General features: G+C 48.3%; 1 protein-coding gene across 43 annotated transcripts in view; it reads right to left on the minus strand.

Annotated features, from left to right (window-relative positions):
* The window catches only part of Mark2 (microtubule affinity regulating kinase 2), a 65,171-nt gene that overhangs the window by 16,249 nt on the left and 29,399 nt on the right, over positions 1-19,523 (minus strand). For 8 of the 43 annotated variants that reach the window (XM_087585895.1, XM_087585878.1, XM_087585853.1 and 5 more), the window contains exon 1: positions 3,064-3,138. The exons of 32 other annotated variants lie outside the window; for them this stretch is intronic. The gene's annotated coding sequence lies outside the window, so the exon portion shown is untranslated. Of the gene's footprint in view, positions 1-3,063; positions 3,139-5,470; positions 5,565-19,523 lie in introns of those variants that run through there. 3 more of the 43 variants (XM_087585784.1, XM_087585768.1, XM_087585671.1) reach the window with 1 other exon arrangement.

The raw sequence follows: 19,523 nt of genomic DNA on the forward strand, positions 1-19,523 counted from the left end.
CTGATTCACCTTTCAGAGAACATCTGAGCACACTGGAGAGTTGGTTCCACAACCCGAGCCACAGCCAGGCAGAGCCCCCTGTCTTTAGGGAGACAGTGTGGAGGGCAGCAGGTTGACTGGAGATGGCGGGGCCCAGCTTTCCCCTCAGATCCCCTCCTGACTCTTAAGGCTTTAAAAAATTCCCTTTCCTCTAATGTGTCCCTGTGCAGCAGCTGTGCACTAGTTTCCCTGATTTGCTAATTCAGACACCAGAAGTCCTCAGATATGGACAATGTAAAGGCCCCCTTGACCCCTACACACAAACCTAGAGAGGATGGTGCAGATTCTTAGTCATCTCTGTTACAACTCAAGTCCCACCGTGCCGATCTGTCGCTGTCCCAGCAGAGGCTGGACAAATAGATGTTTTTCAAGCATTGCTTCATAAACCTTCTCCAAGGACCCTGGGGCTCATACTTGCAAGGGGGCGGAGGGGGAGGGAGGGAGGGGCAGTTCTGTCTGCAGCTAGGCCTACATGATACTTTGAAATCAACCACAGGTCTCAGAAGCCTAGCTTCTAATGTCTCCTCTTCTTAGCCCCATCCTCCCTGACAAACTGCTATTCAGTGCTCCCCCTGCCCTCAGGGTACCAACAACTAGAAACTGTCCTTCTGCCTTGGCTGCTAAGTGGGCACATTCCCCGGCAATTTTCTTTTCTTTCTTTTTTCTTTTCTCTTTTCTTGTTTTTAGTCCTGGAGCTTAAACCTGAGATCTCTCATATTCTAGGCAAGTGTTCTACCAATCTAATACCAGACCCTTTCCTTGACAACTTAAAAAAAAACTTATATACATGTGTGAGTGCCTGAGTTTATACACTGCATGCGTGGGTAAGCCCATTGAAGTCAGAAGAGGTAATTGGATCCTCTGGAACTACAGTTAGAGGCAGTTGTAAACCACTATTTAAACTGAGGTCCACTCCAACAGCAGTATATGCTCTTAACCTCTGAGCCGTTGCTCTAATCCCTTGGTAACTTTTAATATAAACTCCTGTGACACCCCTTTCCCGAGGGCAGAAACCGAGGACAGCAGGAACTTGTTAGGGCTGAAGCCCAAGGACCTGTGATTCTCACTCTAAATAAAGGTGAGAAGCTGGACCCTGAAGCTGGTCTGTGGGACAGGCAGCATTCCCCTGGGCTCAGCTGCAGTTATATGTCAACAGCGGTATGCATGTACGCCTGCCTTGTGCTTGCTTCCTCATGGGTTAGGATTAGCAGTGTAGACAACTAGACACAACCCCCCAGAGTTCAGATCCTAACTGCTACTCAGCTCAGGTTAACGAAAGTTAACTAGGCCCATCTATCCAGGTCTGAATAGGTGGATGGAGTGGCTAATCAACATCTTCCTGAAAGGGGAGAGAGAACCACCCCAAGATGACCTGTGCTGGCATACAGAGTAAGGTTCGAGCCCTAGCTACTCACCTACTAACTTTAGTTTCCTTATCTGTAAAGTGGCAATAAAACATTTCCTACCTTTCATTGGCAGATGAGAGGACTGTTTTAGCCAATGTTAAATAAAGAGCAACCATCAGGCAGCCTAGGTTACAGAGAAAGTTCAAGGCTGGCCTAGGCTCTCATGAGACCATGGTTTTTGGCTTTTAAGCAACTATTATGTCTCCAATGCTATTGTCAAGTCCTCCTGTCGGACACCTTTGGGACTCGGGCTAAGTCTCCTACACCAACTCTGGTTTCACAGAGATGTTTAGGGTGACAGAGGTCCAAGCTAAGCCCCCTGCTAAGTCTCCAGGCCTGGTGAAATGCAATCAGAGCTGTTTGTTGACTATCGAGGGCTTTCTTAAAGAAGAGGGACTGGGCACCCAGGTGGAACAGCTGTGGGGCTGGATCCTGGCACAGTCAGAGAGGGCTCTGGATTAGGACCCAAGGAAGTAAGCCAGATCTGGTGTCTGCTCCTTGGTCCCTCCCCTGTTCCAGTCACCAAACCTCTCTTCAGATCTAAGCCATCCAATACTTAGGACTTAAAACCAGTACTTCTCTGACCCCCACGATTTCTTCATAACAAAAGATACTTTCTAGCAGAGAAATGGGGACAGGATGAGGAGAACCCATTGGGAAGAGCACAGAAAGATGTTAGAAAGTAAAACTTTGTACAGACAGTTTCTTGAGCTAAGGATCCAAGTGAGGTGACTTCCACCCTCTCCTACTGTTGCTCTGAGGTAAGACAGTGGGGTGGGCACTATGGAGAGAGAATTCCCCTCCTCTGGTTCAGACCAGGCCCATCTATCCAGGTCTGAATAGGTGGATGGAGTGAAACCTAGCAAGGTCTGGCTAAGCCCTGCTCCCCTCCCCACACTCGGCCTCCCTGTTTACAGCAGGATGTACACCACCAGAGCTATGGCCCATATTTACCCTATCCAGGCCCCCAGCTTCTTCAGTCAAAGAGTCCCGGATCTAGAACAACAGTCATAAGAGCTCTGGGATTAGTGATGGGCAGAGGGCAGAGTCTCCCATCTACTAGACCCACTGAGAGTTCATGTTACCAGGCTTGCCCGAAGACAGCCTCCACCCAAGGTCCAGCACTGACTCGGCAAGGCAGGGTCCCTGCCCTAATATAGGAGGCTGCCATCAGCTATTCTCCTCTTGAAAAGCCATGCTTTGGGGGCTAGGTACACAGGGCTGGTATACTGTGGCTCAAGTATACTGTGGCTTCTGCAGACTAGACTGGTGGGGGCAGGGGTGGGTGGGAGCAGATACTTCCTGGTCAAACACAGAGTAAGCTTAAGGGAGATGGAGTAAAGAAAGGCCCCCTTGGGCTCTTGTCCTAGGTCCCAGCTGGACTCCCACTACAATATCCCTTCTTCTACAGCCTGTTTCCTTGCCTCTGGCTGGTGAGGCCAAAGATCTTTTGGTATCTGCCTGTTTCCCTTTTCTCCTTCATAGCCAATGCCTCTTTGACATCTGGATGCCCTTCCTAAGAATCTGACTGCCTGGTTCTAGTGCCCAACTCCACTTAGCAACTCTTCCAACATTTTCTTTGAAGGATAGCCCCAGGGGCAAAACGGGGAAAACATACCCAGCCGGAGAAGGGGACAAGGACTACCAGCAACTTCCATTCAGCAGAACCTGTCAGGCAGCGAGGGCAAAGTACAGAGGCCGGGATGAGCCAGGCCCAGGCAGGGCGGGGGCTGCCGGCTCAGCCAGCCACCCTTACTCAGCCAGCACAGGCCAGGCGACACCTTCCACCACCTCCTCCTCAGTAAAAAGCGTAGCAGCCAGGCAGAGTGGTTCCTGCCTGGGAACCTAGACTGTGTCGCAACCGAAACCACCACTAGCAGAAAAAGAGAGACTGGGTTTGGCAAAGAGAGCTACAGGGACAAAGCCTCTGACTTGTTAAGGCTAAGTAGCCAGAAAGAGTGTACAGCCCAGGATGGTACATCGGTAGTGAGCTGGGAGGAACGGAGCAGGAAGAGATGGGCAAGCAGGAAGGGAGACCTAGGGGGCGGGTTTAAAACAACTTCCTTCTCCCTTCCCCCTCCCTCTGTCCCCGGAAGCGGGCTGCCCCACCCTCCCCAAGGTGCTCTGCTAGTAACAGCAGCTGTAGAGAGTGAAGAGCAGACTTCAGACTGGGCTGTCCTAAAGCCCTTATCTCACCTGCGGCAACAGGTGAGCAAGACCTAGGTAGGGGCAGATCAGCAAGGCCTCAACATGGCGCAGACCGGGTGACTCAGATGTGCTAACTCAGACTAGTGACCAGAAAACCTTGCCCAGTATCAAAGCAGATTGGGTGCAAACAGACAACCAGTAACCCCACAGTGGCAACTGGACCTCCTCCTTCCTCAGACTCAGCTCTCAACCTCAGCATGCTGTACTTAGCATGCTGTACAACCTTAGCATGCTGCACTAAGACACCAGACACCAAACTTCAGTGTAACTTCAGGAGGGCTGGGGGACATGTGCAATCCCTCGAGGATGGATAAGCTCGAAAAAGAGCCCTAGGTGTGACAGAGAATGAAAATCTTCTCCCTAACTTCTGCGCAAAGTCCCTCCTTTTTTCTAGTCCTGCTTCTGCAGATCTGTCCTTAGGTCCCCTACTCACCTTAAGCACCAAACAACAAAATCCCCATGATCTGCACGTGGGGGACTTTGGGGCAAATTTCTCCTCTTGCCACTGACAGTGTCACACTTGCAGCCTCTTTGCTGCTCTGCAGCACACCAGGCTAGGGTCTTTCTCGTTAGCAGATCTGTAAAGACCTCGTTGTGGTTATCCACTGGCCCTCTAGGTAAACACCCGAGGTTCCCTCTCTGTCCTCTTGGCACTAAGCACACATCTGAGAGACCATGCCACTCAGGAGAGCAGAAATGTCTACCAGACATGGAGCCTCTGTAGCCAGAGTTTGGCTGCTTTGTGGGTTCTTCTTTCTTCCACCCTTCTCCACGCTTTTTTTCCCCACTCTTTCAACCCTCTAACTTTAGACAGGAGAGAAAAAAGAACAGAGAGAAAGAAAAGAGATCTCTGACTATAATCAGGGGTCAGAAGGGGGACAATGTTACTGTTAGACAACTTCCTACTAGGGAAGTCTGAAGGACTTCTCCAGCAATCTGATTTCTTCTTGTTTCTTCTTTGCACCCGACTACTAAACAGACTGCAACCAAGAACAACCCACCCACCCTACCTACCACACCTACCTCTTGGGGTCCTAGCATTTATATCCCTCTAAAAAGTCCCCAGAATTCCAAACAGATGTAATTGAAAGAAACTATCTGCAGTTCGCAAACTCACACCCCTGCTAGATGGAGCACAAGGCAAATCATAGTCAGTTACTGTGGACATTCTGAAGCAGGCCCACATCCTACACCTGGGATTAAAAGGAAAATATATTCTTGTATTTCTGAGGTTTTTAAAAAGAAATCAAAATTCTAAAATTGCTTTTACAAGTCTCCTTTGCCTTTGAGAAACTGCTACAGGTTACAGGACATTCCCAGGGTTCCCCAACCTCTCAGTGGAGTTCAGGGACATTTGCCCCTCTTACCACAGCAGCACCCATAATTCAAGTCAGGCCCTTTTCCCAGTCTTGCTCCAACCTTTCTTGATGAAGATTTGGTCTCATCCCCCCACCCCACAAATGAAAACAACCCCCCTCTCCACGGGTAGTGGGGGGGGGCCGCTCAGGGACAGTGTAAGGACAACAAGAAGGAAGGGTGGACAGTCTCACTGACATCGGAGGTAAGGGCTGATGGAGGGGCTGTCATGGAGCACCCTTCTCCTCTCACCCCAGTAGGCCCTGGTCTCAGAAAGAGAGTAGGAACGGATCCTGGACTAAAGCTTGCCCTCGCCTAGGACCACCTGCCTTCCCATCCAATGGCAGACTCCTAAGTCAGGGCCATAGCAACAGTTTCATTCCCCAATCCCCAGACTTTGCAATGTGACAGAGTTGGTATGAGAAACTGGAGTTTTGTCAACTGAAGTACCAAGTACTGACCTTCTAAGAGAGAAGCTAGGAAGAAATGGGATAGGACTCAGATGAAGTAATGGGGCTAGACAAGTCCCCAGGCTTAACTGTCATTCTCAACTGCCAATAGTCCATATACCAGGAGCATTCTGGGTAGGAGAGAACATGAAAACTGTGCTCTGTACTTACTTGTCGGGAGCTCTTCCCTCAAACTCCTTGAGACATGTTAACTTGGAGAACACCTCCATTACCCTATCATTCTGTTGGAACAAGTCTTCAAAGGGTTGCTTGCTTTCTCTAGCCAGGGTAGATGTCTCCTGGACTATGAATACCAGCAGATCATGTAACCTAAGCTATCAATGTGGTTTACTAGTCAACAGTTTCTGTGCTACGACCCACATCCCACAGAAAGGAGAAAAGCGGGGCAGCCTAGCAGTGAGAGGTATCTGCAGGCCACAAAGCCTCACAAGCAGTCGTCAGAGCCTACTTGAGAAGAGCAGGCAGCATGAAGTGAGCTGAGAGCCTCTCACCCCTTTCATGTCTGGAAGCCATAATGACCAATAATTCTCAACCTCCAGTCTTCAGGGCCACTAGAAATAATGGACCCCTCTCAGAGCACTAAGGATTCTACTGTGCACCCAATGCTCACACAAGTTTCTAGTCCCACCTCATCCCTGAAATCTGTTCATTTGTTTCTTGGGCCACCGGTGCTCAGAAAGTCATTATAAAGTCAACCTGTGTAGATAGGGTCATTTGCAAAGTCCACTGAGCTTGAGCACCTGCCTTCCTGAATGAAAATGAGAAGGTGCCTGGACTCCGCCTACTACATAAGATGAGAAGGTGCCTGGACTCCGCCTACTATATAAGATGTGGCATGAGAGCAGGCGGGCTCGGGGGCGAACCGAATCTCTGCTACCTACACGGCTGACCATGCCAGAGCAGGGTTAGGGTGAGTCTTCTAAACTGGAGCCTAAGGAAGGATGCCCATTTCACAGGCTACGAGAATACCCATGCTTGCCCCAGCCCCTGGCTTTCAGTAATGCCTTGGTAATGTTTGTGGTTATCTCTTTTTATTTCTGTTTCTCACTCATAGGCCTTGAGGAGACCTTCAATCTCCAAGAACTTGACTGTAAAAACCAGTGTAGGTGAGCTGATTCTCAGTATTCTGGAATTCCTTCTAGGACAAGGAAAAGCCAAATCCCTGCTATAGCAACACTATTAGGCAGAAGACTTTTTCCTTATAAGAAGTCACTTTCCAAGAGGCATTTAAGAGAGAGGATGGCCATGCTGCTGCCCACTGTATAGTGCAAAGGAAAATGAAGGTGGTCCCGCCAGGGTACTTCCCTTCTTGTTAGTGCCTTAACTCCTTCCTTCCAGAAACAGCCAACATACCAGTACCACATGGTGCCGAGGGCTGGGGAAGGCTCACATTGCCAGCCTTGCACTTCATTTGGCTCCTCCTGTACCAGTGGGTTACTGTAACCATGGAGACCAGTGAGTTCCTCCATATCACAGGAGAGCCAGGCTGCCAGCAGCCTAAGCTTTGGAGGATGGGGGTGGGGTTGAAGCAGGAGGCAGCCAGCAACATAAAGGCTTGACTCACTTGACAGGGAGGTAATGGATATCACCGGTGCAGCTGAAGTGCGGGGCTCCCTCTTAGGCTCGTCCTCCTTTCTTTGAATCGGGATTTGTTTCTGATAAGTATCTAGATTCTGGGCTTGCACGGCCACTTCTGTGCGGTGGGAAACTGCCACTGAAGTTAGACTTGCTGTACTTTGGCCGTTTCATAGGACACAGATGTACACATATTACAGGGAGGGGAGGGCTCCATCTAGTATACAGTACTCTCCTTTGAGCAATCCAAGAAGGGAGTTCTGCTCCCCTGTTAATCTCAAAGTTGGACACCTTGATAGCTAGGAGCCATTCCCTTCTCTGGGCTTTAGAGCACACAACTTGTATAGTTTCTTTTTCTGTCCCCAACAGCTTAGCTCCCTTCAAGCTCTGCAAACTCAGATAGTGTCTTGTCTTCATGTGAGCAATAAATAGTGCCCACACCTAACGAGTCCATGTCAAAGTACTTGTAGAATACAGTACGCAATTTCTAGATCTTTACAAGTTGCCTTCCCCTGACAAGAGAAGAGGAAGGAAGGTCAAAACTTCTTACCAGAAAAGCCATTTCCTCCCTTTCAAAACATTTGGCTTATTTAGTGTCTGTCCATAGGAGGGATTTTGGTTTGTCTTATTCATAGCCCAGAATGCCTAGTACAGTGTTCAATAAAATACTAAATAACTGTACAGGGTGAAGAAGAAAATGTGTTGGGGCTGGAAAAATGGTCTGGCAGTTAGGAGTACTAGCCAGGTGGTGACGGCATATACCTTTAATCACTCAGGAAGCAGACAGGAAGATCTCTGATTTTTAGACCACTCTGGTCTGAATTTCAAGGCGGCCAGAACTACATGGAGAAACCTTGTCTCAGTGGCTGGTGGGGGGGAAAAAGGCTTGCTGCTCTTGCAAAGGACACAGGCTTGGTTCTTAGCACACACATCAGGTTGTCCACAACTGCCTGCCACTACCGTTTGGGGGAATCTCATGCCCTTTTCTGACCTTCTTGGGCAACTGCACATATATGGTGTACATACAGATACGCAGAGACACACAGCTATAGCTAAATAATATAGAAATCTTTTCTAAAAAGGCAGACAGGTGTGGTGGCATATGTCTTTAATTAATCTTAGCACTAGGGCAACTCAAAACAGATCTCTGTGATTTCAAGGCCACCCTAAGCTACACTTGGCATTCATGTCCACCAACCAGGGCTACATAAGACCCTGTCTCAAAAAGGAGGAGGAAGAGAGGAACGTGGGGGTGCACGCAAAGAGAGGAGACATGTTGGGAGGGGACGGGGATGTAACTCTTGTTAGAAAGCTTGCTCAGAATATGTGAAGCCCTGGATTCCACTCAAAGCACAGTATAAAACTGGACACAGTGCCATATTCCTTAGCACTAGGGAGGCATAGGTGGAAGCAACAGAAGTTCAAGGTTTTCCTCCACTACATACAAAGTTCAAGACCAGCTTGGACCGGATAAGACCTTGTCTCAAAGGAAGAAAAGATATTGAGGAGTTGAGTGTAGTAATACACACTTGTAATGACATCATTCAGAGGCAGGGGGACTGCAGTGAGTTCCAGGCTACCTTGGGTTACTGTGAGCTCTAGGCTAACCTAGTTTACCCAGCAATAGCTTGTCCTAGGATAACAAAACAGCAACAACACAGTGAGGTGGTGCAGCGGCTCAGGGGTCTGTGTGAGGTGATGCAGAGGCCTGGAGGTCAGAGTGAGGTGGTGCAGAGGCTCGGGGGTCAGAGTGCTTGCCATCCATGCCTGGACTGTCAAAACACCATCCTCCAGAACCCACGTGGGAGCCAGGCACATCTATATTCCCAACATCCCTATAGAAAGATGTGAGGCAGAGACAGGAAAACTGCCAGGAAAGCGTATGAGCTAGCTAGCCTGGTGTCTGCCACAGAAGAAACATACACAAAGCCCATGGGTTCAATATCAGCACTGTAAAAACTGGATTATAGACAACTACAATCATCAGAAAGTGGAAGCAGGAGTCTGAGTTCAAGAGAATTTCCTGTCTAGAGAGCAAGTTCAAGGTCAACCTACAATACTTGACTCAAAAAAGAGGAAGAGTTAGTCTTCAGATCATGTTCCCAGCTTACGACAACCAAGTAGGCTCTTGCCCACCAATGGATGGAAGGGAGTAGTCAGTCACTAATAGAAACTGGAGATCACAACAGCTATGGGATCAGCAAGGCGGCATATCCCATCTGCTCCTTGGCTCCCTGTTTCTTCAAAGGGGAATCCTTGCCTCTCAAGGCAATCAGGCCTCCCACTTTAGATGGCTCTTCTTTCTGCCTTTCTACATTCAATCCCTCCTGGTTTGCTAGGAAAACAGCATGTGTTGCAGAGAGAAGAACTATTTCAAAAAAGCTACTGATTAGGGAAGTGACAACTACTTGTATAAAGGCTGCAGGAGATATTAGTATTTGCTACATGGAGAGTGCTGCTGTAGTATTTCCTGCTTAAACTGGTGATCTGGTTGGTTACAGGCCTGTCAACCCTAGGATGCTCCCAAAATGCTCTGTCCCACTACACAGAGCTGCATTCCCATCCTGTCCCTCCCCAGAATGCCTCCTGCTACAGTGAGGCACGCAGGAACTAAACACAGCAGCAGCAGTGGGGAGCTCAGTGACTCACCCAGCACACCACCTCCTCCTCCCAGAATCTCCCGACTTCTCTTGGGGCTTTGCCAAAGCAAAGCAACAAAGAAGCATGAGATTTAAAAAAAAAAAAAAAAAAAATTAAAAAAACAAAAGACTACCTCAGCATTTATGCAACAGTCTTTCTACCTGGTACAGACTTAACCTTTTGCTCTTGCCTTGTCTAATGTGGAATCCTTATGCAGGTTTCATGCCTAGGAATACAGCCAGCCCCAGGCTAGGAAGCAGGCTTCCAGGTCTTACCCAATTCCAGCAGCTGCTGGAAAGTGCTGAACAAAAACCATGTCTCTTTCCCACTTCACCTTTTCCTACAAGAATAAAAACTACTACCTTCTACCCCTGCAAGTTCACAGAGGAAAATCACCAGGGCTGTTCATTGTCCCAGAAGTCACTGTGGCCAGAGGTCAGCCTGAGAAGGAGAAAGGTTTCAGAAACCACCCAAGGCTGTCACTAATCCCAGCCTCACAGCTGCCTCCATTAGACCAGACTTTGCACAGTGTGGCTACTCCCTGGAAGTGACTGTTAAAACATCCAAGCAGTTGCACTTTCCATTAGCCAGGCTCTCTCGCCCTGACAGGCAGAGAGGTAAACAGCCAACCAGAATGGAGAACCCGAGCTGTGGAAGGGGTCTGTCAGACAGAGTAACCCTCACTGGATGGACATCCTGGGCACACCTGTGCCTCACAGCAGTGCAGTGAGGCTTCCAGCAAGCACCCTGAGGAAGACCAGGGACTTTTCATCTTTGTTGTTTGGCACCTGGGACCTGCGGTGTATGCTAGCTGTGGATGACTAAGGTTTGAGAACGCTCAGACAAGCACAATTGGCCATAGTATGTTCCTCCAGAAATTCCCTACTTCTTCTAAGTTCCCTTCTAGGAGCTGGGGTGGGGTTTGGGGGGCGGCACGGGGGAGTTCAGTGGTGTGCTGGCTCTGCCATGAGCCTGATGATGGGCCCCTGTCCAGCAGTGCAAAGGTCCCTCTGATTGGTCTGGCTGCTCTCTGGGTACCATAGACACAGTCCCCAAATCTTCCAAATCTTGGTGACAGTGTGACACAGAGGGCTTAAACAAGGATCCTTCAAAAACTCTTGGTGTGGCTGGAGCTTGCAGTGGAATAGGAGAGACTGACTGAGGAGACATAAACCCAGACGGAAACCAGCATTTTGAGTATCTGCTGCCTTACAGAAGACAAGAGCTATTGCAAAAGGAACAGGGAAGAAAATGTCCAACTAGAGGGAGGGAAGTGAGCCTCTGACAGTGTCTTGATACGCCTGGGGCCAATATTCTTCGGAGCTGGCTTTCTTATAGCATAACCAAAGCAAGGGGGCTGTTTCTATCTGCCATCCTGGGCTGAAGGCAGACATTGCCGTATCTTGTTAATAAGCAGCCAAGGTTGAAACAGGTATCTTGGACAAACTGGTTGTGGAAAGTTAGGTGAAGAATGGAAAGCTGAAGCCTCCCTGTAAGACCCAGTCCCTCAGCTTCCCATTCTCAGCCTAGAGTCAGAGGGGTGGGCAAATGTTAATTACTGACAGTAATGGCCATTTTGCTTCTGGAGAGGCCCTAGCCACAAGTACTTTTAGCCAGGGACTACAGTGTACAATGTAGACCAGAGTCATCTTTTACTACATGTGCCTTTTCAGAATCCCAGGAAGACAGCATGACTATCCCGGCTTCCAAGAGAAGTGAACAATGCAGGAAGAGCCAGTTGAGCTAGGTAACAGCTCTGGGCTTCCTGGCCTCTGACAGGAACCTGTAGGACCATTGGTGTGAATTAGTATGTGTGCTGGGGGAGAAATGGGTCACTTTGGGGTCGTGTTAGATGGATTGTTGCACAGACTGAGAGGATGTTGGTTTATTCTGAAGGAGGCAGGCAGTCAAGTCTGTAGCTACCCACTTCTGAATTTGCTGAGGGCAAGGAAGAAAAGAACCCCAAGAAAGGAATGTGAATGCCATATCTAAAAGGAAGTTCTAGTTGGCATTGAGCATAGAAAATCTACCTGGAATTACAATCAAGCTGGGCATAAAATACCACTGTACCCATCCCATTCCTCTACCCAGTTCATGCTACCCATCAAAGACAAAGAGTCTAGCAGGAATAAAGAAGCTTCAACATAGAAGTCTTAAAAACAGTAAAGTCAGAAATGATCCAAAATCCAACTCCATCTCAAGCTCTCTGAATAATCCTGGCCTGTGCTAAATGCTTAAGATCCAGCCGTCACTACTGTAATTCCATGCTTTCTACCTTAGCTTCTGTGTTGCCTGAAGTCACAGCCTGACCGTCTTTACCCAGTAACCACCACAGACGCAGTGCACCTCCAAGAAGACATGGCTCTTCTCAAATAGGCCCAGAAACGTTCTGTAGCCAGAGGCCAAGTTCTGGTTATCTCATATAACTCAGATAGGGACTTGGGTTTCTTACAGAGCCGGAGACAGCTCCGAGCAGCGCAACTGTTTTATTCTTTCCATAAAAGGCCATGCCATGCTCCCCTGACAAAAAGCACTTTAAATAAAAAATCCCACCCTACAAAAACCCAGAGCACACCACAGTTCCTCAGGCACAGTGTTGCCAGTCAGCCAGGACTTTCTAGATATATGGGTCTGGAAACTGCAGATGAATAGTCACAGCAGGAACTATGACTAGTGTTTCAGACACATGTGCACTTGTGTACACACACACACACACACACACACACACACACACACACACACACACACAGCATGGGTACACTCCAATACCTTACTAAAAGCTCAGGCTTGTATGTGTCTGTCATGTGTGATGGTGAGTGTTCAGCTCACTCACACCTGACTGTCCCTGCCTTCCAAGAGGCATTCTGTGGCAGCCAGGCCATCACCACATGCCCACCACTCACAGATAACTGTTTAGGAAGATATGATTCGAAGGTATTAATGCTGTTCTCCTATGAACTAGCTGGCAACTGTCTCAGACAGTTTCCTAAAACAGCTGAATGTCGTGTCGTGGACCCCTATAGACAAGATCTGAGAACAGGAGAAATAAAAGAAATGCTAAAAGTCAGAAGGCTGAGATAAGAAAACAGAGAGGAAGGAAATACTTCCCAGTCAGAGCCCTGCTCTGTGGACTCTGACACTTCCCACCTGACCTCACTGAGGAATCCCACAGACATTCCTTGGCAGACCTGTGCTTCCTCCTGGAATCTCCCGTTTTACCTGGTCAGCTCCACCAGTTCAAATGACTGTGGATCTAATGCTGATGCTGGTTTACCCACAAGAGATAGCCAAGGTCGTGTGCACTTGTTTATAAGCAAAAGGATTAAAACGACCTGTGGGGAGAGGAGGGGAGGGGAGCAGAGGGGCAAACCTTCGACATGAGCAAGCACTGAGAACACAGTATAGAGGCCTCCTGCCAAGAAATCGTTTGCTTAAATACAAGAAACAAAACAAAACAAAACAAACAAACAAACAAAAAAACAAAAAAAAAAAAAAAACTAACAAAATGCCAAAGCAGCTACCTACAGCAAACACTACTCACCCTGCCCCCGCTCTATACGTGAAGTTAGTTTGGCTTATGGGGAGAGACGGAAGGCTAAGGAGATGAGTGACATGAAGCTTCTAAAAGCCCCAGGTTGTTCAGCTGTGCTAGTGCACACCGGTAATCTTAAATCTTAGAACTTAGGAAGCAAAGGCACGTGGATCCCTGAGTTCAAGGCCACCCTGGTCTAGTTCTAGGTCAGCCAAGGTTACATAGTGAGACCCTCTCTCAGGGGAAAAAAAAGTCCCAATTTGAATAACTACCCAGAGGCAAAGCATGTGTGCATCTGGTGGAGGGAGGGTTTCTATTACTTTACTTTTACTCAGGTGCTGGAGCTCAAACTCAGCCAAGGCCTCTATCACTGGGCGGCACATGCAGCCCAAAGATGACATATAATAGCAGGTATATACTTAAAGGGAGTTCCATTTTCAGAGAAGCAAACTCTCAGCTAAAAGCAAAACCAAAACAGACCTTCTAGTGATCACACCTTGCCCTAACCAAAGTCAGGACTGCTAAGCCAAAGAAAATTGCCTTGAAGTCAAGCTCCAGGATACACTGCTGTGACAGCAGTCAGGGTCATCTACTGTGCCTGGAGGTCAACCTGAGAATGACGGCCACCAGTCAGACACAGGCAGGGAAGGCTCTGGGCATTTGGCCTTTGTTCCAGGCAATCAAGCTGCAGAAGCTGGCTTCTGGCTCTGCCGCCACACCACTCCTCCCCAGCTCCAGTTTCCATTGACCCCGAGTAGCCAAGCCTCCTACTCAGCAAGCTGGGGCTCTGCTTTAAGTACTCACAACTGCCAGCAGGAAGTCATTGCCAGTGGGGCTTCCTGGCTGACCACAGAGGTCAGCAAAAGACTAAGGTGGCGGGCGCTGCCTCTAGCCAGCCAAAGGGAGAAGAGATGAAGCCACTGGCAGTCTGTGCTATGCACCCTACCACATCCCCTTTACAGCACAGGGACAGCACTTCCCAACCTCCCCACAGTCCTGTGAGACAGGGAAGGCACCTCCTCTACCAGCTGCTACTAAAGAAACAATGTAGTGTTGGCAAGATGGCTGAGAGGATAAAGGCACTTGCTGACTGGCCTGACCATCTAAGTTTGGTCCCTGAGACCTACACTGTGGATAGAAGGAGAGAACCTACTCCAGTCACTGTCCTCTGACTTTCATGAACACCTCATGGTGCACCCACACACCCTATTGCGAATACCAAATACATACAATTTAATAATAAATTTTATGAAGTTACTTTTTAAAACAATGAAAACTTGAATATAACATCCAGTTACATTCAGTGAGCTGGGCATAACATCCAGTTTAGCTGGGTGTGGTGGTGCACACCTATAATCTTACCACCTGTGAGGCAGAAGCAAGCAGATCTTTGTGGGTTCAAAGCCAACCTGTCTCAAAAAACAAACAAACAAACAAACAAACAAACCACCCAGCTTAGAGATTTATAAGCCTGATTAAGGGGTATTGTCCTGCAAGGACAGACAGCAGGAGTGTGTGGCAGTATTCTTTATTTCCCAGGATGTTAAAGAACACAGTAGCCTCGGGCACACCAGCCTGATGCCTGGGTGAGGTCACCACTGCCTCTAAGGAGCCCTAGGTCTCCACTGACAAGAGAATCAGTCTGCTAGTCAAGAAAGTGCAAAGCTCATACACTCACTGCCCATTAATCTCTTCCACATCACTGCTGTTGTGCAGAGCAGTGAAGCAGGCAAGCTGAGGCCCGCTCAGAGCTGCTCACTCCAGTTTGCCTGGCAGCATGGGAGTGGGGAGGAGGAGGAGGAGGAGGAGGGGGAGGAGGAGGAGAAGGAGCAAGAAAAGGAGGAGGAGAGATTATGATTCTCTATTTTCAAGCCCCACCCCAGAGGCCAGGAAAGGAAGCAACTGTGTTCCCACTGCAAGATCTCCAATCTCTAGCCACTACAAAGCCAACTGGCTGCCTAAGAACTCTGGACAAGCAGCACATCAAACAAGGTGGAAAAGGGAGGGGAACCAACCTGAGTAGAAGTGGGCTGGGCTCCTGCCAAGAACTTTGAATGGATAGGAGATCCAAACTAGAACATTGCAGGTGTATGCTCTCTGGGAAAAGGCAGACTTACATGATATGCAGCATATCAGTGGAGGGAGACAGGGAAGCAGTGAAAGCTGCCTCATGAAGCCTCCAAGGCAAACACAAGCTGCCTTCTAGCCTGAGGTCAGTCTCTCATGCTTTGCCCTGTAGTATATAGCATGGTCATCTTGGTTATCTCAAGTAAGATCTGAGCACTGTGACACTGACTGAAGGATAAGAGGGAAGAGAGAATCGTGTTATCTGTGCTGTGGAATCCTGTCTGCAGTCAAGTGTGGAGTAGAAGCTATGAGGCTTCTGCAGAGAAAGGAGGGTGCTTCCCCACCCTAGAACAGAACCCAAGACTACCACAGAGAGGTGCTGTTTGGTGACAAATAGGAATGTCTGGGGTGGTGCTGGGGGCAAGGCAGTCACTAGATTCCTCTTTTTCACCAACTACTACATCACATTGATCCCCTAGAACCTTTAGTGGCAGCCAAGACCCATGAGTCATTCCCTTTGGAAAAGGGAAAGCAACCCTGATCTCTGGCGTCTCCAGCTAACCCTGCTGCAAAGCAGTCTCCCACAGGGACACAAACCTCAGACAGCCCACTGTCCATATATACTAACCTCTCCTCCCTCCGTACAATATGGCTTGGGATGGGGGAGGAAGCACCAAGAGAGCATTCAGTCAACAAGGTCCTCATACTAGGGATAAAAGTCAGCCTCAAACATGCTCTTCACACAATTCTGTCTCAAGCTGGTAGGATGGTTCAGCACACAAAGGTACAATACCAAGACTGATGACCTGGGATGGATCCCTAGAAACTCAATGGTGGAAGGAGAACCAATTCCTCCAAGTTCTCCTCTAACCTACACTGCATTCACATACACAAAACAAAAAGGTAAATGTATAAAAATAAAATTCTCTCTTACCCCTTCCTGCACACAATCAACGTATACACCCAACACATCTATGTGGGTGGGTATACTCTACCTGTATGTTTTTGTTTATATACATATACATGTAAAGTTGATTTCCAAGTGGACTCAGGCTTCCCAACCACTTCTACTGCTGTATGATGGGCTGGCTTTCTTCCTTTCCCGGACAGCAGCCAGGCCCTAGACACCTATCTTGCAGATCTGCAGTGTTTGTGGGCCTCCAGGTTTTGCTGCAGCTTTCCTCCTTCCTCAGGTTACTTTCCCTCTGGAGAGCTTGCACCCTCCCTTCTGGTGAGCTAAGGTCAGACTCTCCCATCAGGAAGTTTCCCAGGCTTCCACTTAGCTTCCTTAGCTGAGTATCAACTGTACCCGCCATCCCCCAACCCCAGGCATTCTCAGCTTAGCTGTAGGGACTGCACTGCTCACAGGTTGGACTCCTTTGTAACTCTGAGTGGTTATCTTGTTCAGCAGGCCCAGGGAAGTTTTCCAGGACCCAGTTACTTCTGTGTTCTTGGTGCGCTGGCACAGCAGCAGCAGTCACTAGCAGGGACTCCAGAAATGCTTTCCTAAGTCAAACTGGAATATTACGGGGTCATATCTCCCTGACCTCCTCCTTACCTAACAGCCCTTAACCCAGCTCTGATCCATATGACCCTTTTGACCTGAGCCAAGGCTGGAATGCTGCTGCCTACTGTTAAATCCATCCCCTCGGGCCTTCTGGCACCTAAATGGATACAATCCCTGGCAAGAACCCAGTGTCTTTGGTGTGTAGAGCTGGGCCCTGCTGCCCTTCCACCTGTCCTTTCCCAGATCACTTCCTGACACGGAAGTCTACTGGCCTTCTAAGGAGAGCTTCCATTAAAGTAAGGGATATGGAGACAAGTATCAAGGGCCCCAAGGGAGATCTATTCAAGACCTAGATCTGCCAACAAGTTACATAACTTTGAACAAATCATTCTCCCTCCTAGGACCTGTCTCCATACTTGTAAAGGCTCTGAGGATCTGTCCAGAGTGAACAGAGTTCTTCGTTTGTGCTCAAGCTTCCTAGGCCTCTCCCTCAGATGGAGGCAGGAAGTGAGAAGGGGCTGCCTGTCATGAAGCCCACTTCCTGATTTTGATTAATATCAAGTGAGCCTGCCAAGAAGCCTGTCTTTCTAAGGAACCTTGTCCAGCATGCTATGGACACTAAATCCACACGCTGAGAAATTTTAGGCTAGGATTGAAAAAAATAAAACATTTATTTCTAAACTCAAGGTGTTAGAAGGATTCGCCTCTTTCCAAAGACTTCATCTGCCCCATATGTAAACTCCCCACTCCTCCCAGTTAGGAATGTGGCCACAAGGCCCAGGGCAAGGCACTATGACACAGTCTATTTCCCTCAGGCCTCCAGGCCATTCAGCCTTAGGTGAGCAGGAAGCCTTCGTGCATGCTCAGGGCCTGGCAGGCAAGCAGCACACCCAGCAAGCTGAGCAGAGCCTGCCCCCACCCGCATGATTCCCACAGTGGCTGGCTCCTGGGTGGGGAGCTGCCTACCTGCAGGGAGCAGGTAATCCTTGAGGAGAAACTGATTTGGCAAAGCCCAGCAAGCAGCAGTTTCAGTCTCCCTGCCCAGAGTGGGGGAGGGAAGCCAGGCCCAAGCAGACCTGTCTAACAGGTCCTTAGTTTTACCACCCAGTCAGAGCTTTCCTCCTGGGTTCAAACAAGGAGAAGCGAAAGTCAGTCTTACGAGGAAGGATCATGTTTTAAATCCTGTCTATCCATGATAGTCCTGTACAACCCTGACCTCCTCACAACTTTTGGTCCATTTAGAAAAGCAACTCAGGGCTATCAAGATAGCTCAGCATCTAAGAGCACTTGCAGTTGTTCTAGAGGACCCAGGTTCAATTCCCGGCACCTACAACTATCTAAAACTCCAGTCCCAGGGGATTCAATGCCCTCTTCTAGCCTCTATTACACAGGCAAAAACCAATTAACACAAAACAAAATAATTAAAAAAAAATATTAGAAAAGGAACTACCCACAGTCTGAAGGTCCCCATTTCCTCAGATCTCTGAACTAAGCAAACAGAGGCCTGGTTAATACTCAAATGAAAGAAAAGCAACTGATAAGTTCAAAGAAAAATCTGGGTCCTCAACATCAGCGGTGCCGGGTTGGTGTGAAATCAGGGCTTCCCATGCCACACTCCTGAGCCCTTCTGCCCTATAAATATCTGCAGCTTCAGCGCATGAGGTCTGCTCTGGACAGGTCTCCCAGTACTTCTTGGGCCTGTCTCCGAGCACAGGGGAAGGGTGAAGCCAGTTAACCAGCTGTTCAAGCATCCGCAGGGAATGATCCTAATGCCAAGAACAGAGGGCTTGGCTTTCTGGCTCTTGTCCCTACTTCAGGAAGCCAGACAGGGATTCCTTAGCAGAGCACTCTCTCCTGTGGTTTTCCCAGTCCTTAACCAGCAACAGTGTAAATCGTCCCCCTCACCCTTCCTTTCATTTTCAAAAAGCAGTTCTTTTTCGGCCAGTGAGGCTGCCAAACCCTACAACTTGAATTCAATCCCTAGAACTCACACCATAAAAGAACCAGCTGACTTCTGAAAGCTGTCTTTCGACCGTCATACTCCCCATCTAATATAAACGTTCCCTCTGCCACACACACACACACACACACACACACACACACACACACACACACATGTGCGTAAAATATCATTATATTGCAAAATCATTTGCAATAATTATTATATTTAACATACTGATTAAAACGTTTGACAATAGCCAAAGAACTCAAGAGAAACGAGTGTCTGATTCGTAAGGCGAGATGGGGACATTTCCCTGAGGTATACTATAATGAAGAATACCCATGTTGCAATTTTTATTCTTGCAGTGATGGGACTAAAATGCAGAACATCTCCACCAAGGCACACCCTCAGACTATTTCTTATTTTTCATTTCACAGATAATTCATTAAGAGCTGACTGTATGAAAAGCACCCTATAGACTTTGGAGAAAGGGTTTTACAGACAGGTTAGCAGGCAGGCACAGATACACAGAGAGACACACACAAAAACACACATACACACACAGTATATGCTAGCCTTCAAAAGAGTTAGCAGTATACAGATTACAAGCCAAATCCAGAAACTGAAGTTATAGTCAGCCCCTTCACCTAATTTATTAGTGGTCTGTGACCTTTAGTTATTATTCAGAGGAACAGTCAAAGACAACCTTAGACCTCACTTTGAGTGAGAACCATCAGTGCTGCCAAGATCTGCTTAAACCTGAGGCTTGATGAATTCGGAC

Source organism: Rattus norvegicus, chromosome 1, assembly GCF_021556685.1.
Source record: "Rattus norvegicus strain SHRSP/BbbUtx chromosome 1, alternate assembly SHRSP_T2T, whole genome shotgun sequence".
Taxonomy (NCBI): domain Eukaryota; kingdom Metazoa; phylum Chordata; class Mammalia; order Rodentia; family Muridae; genus Rattus; species Rattus norvegicus.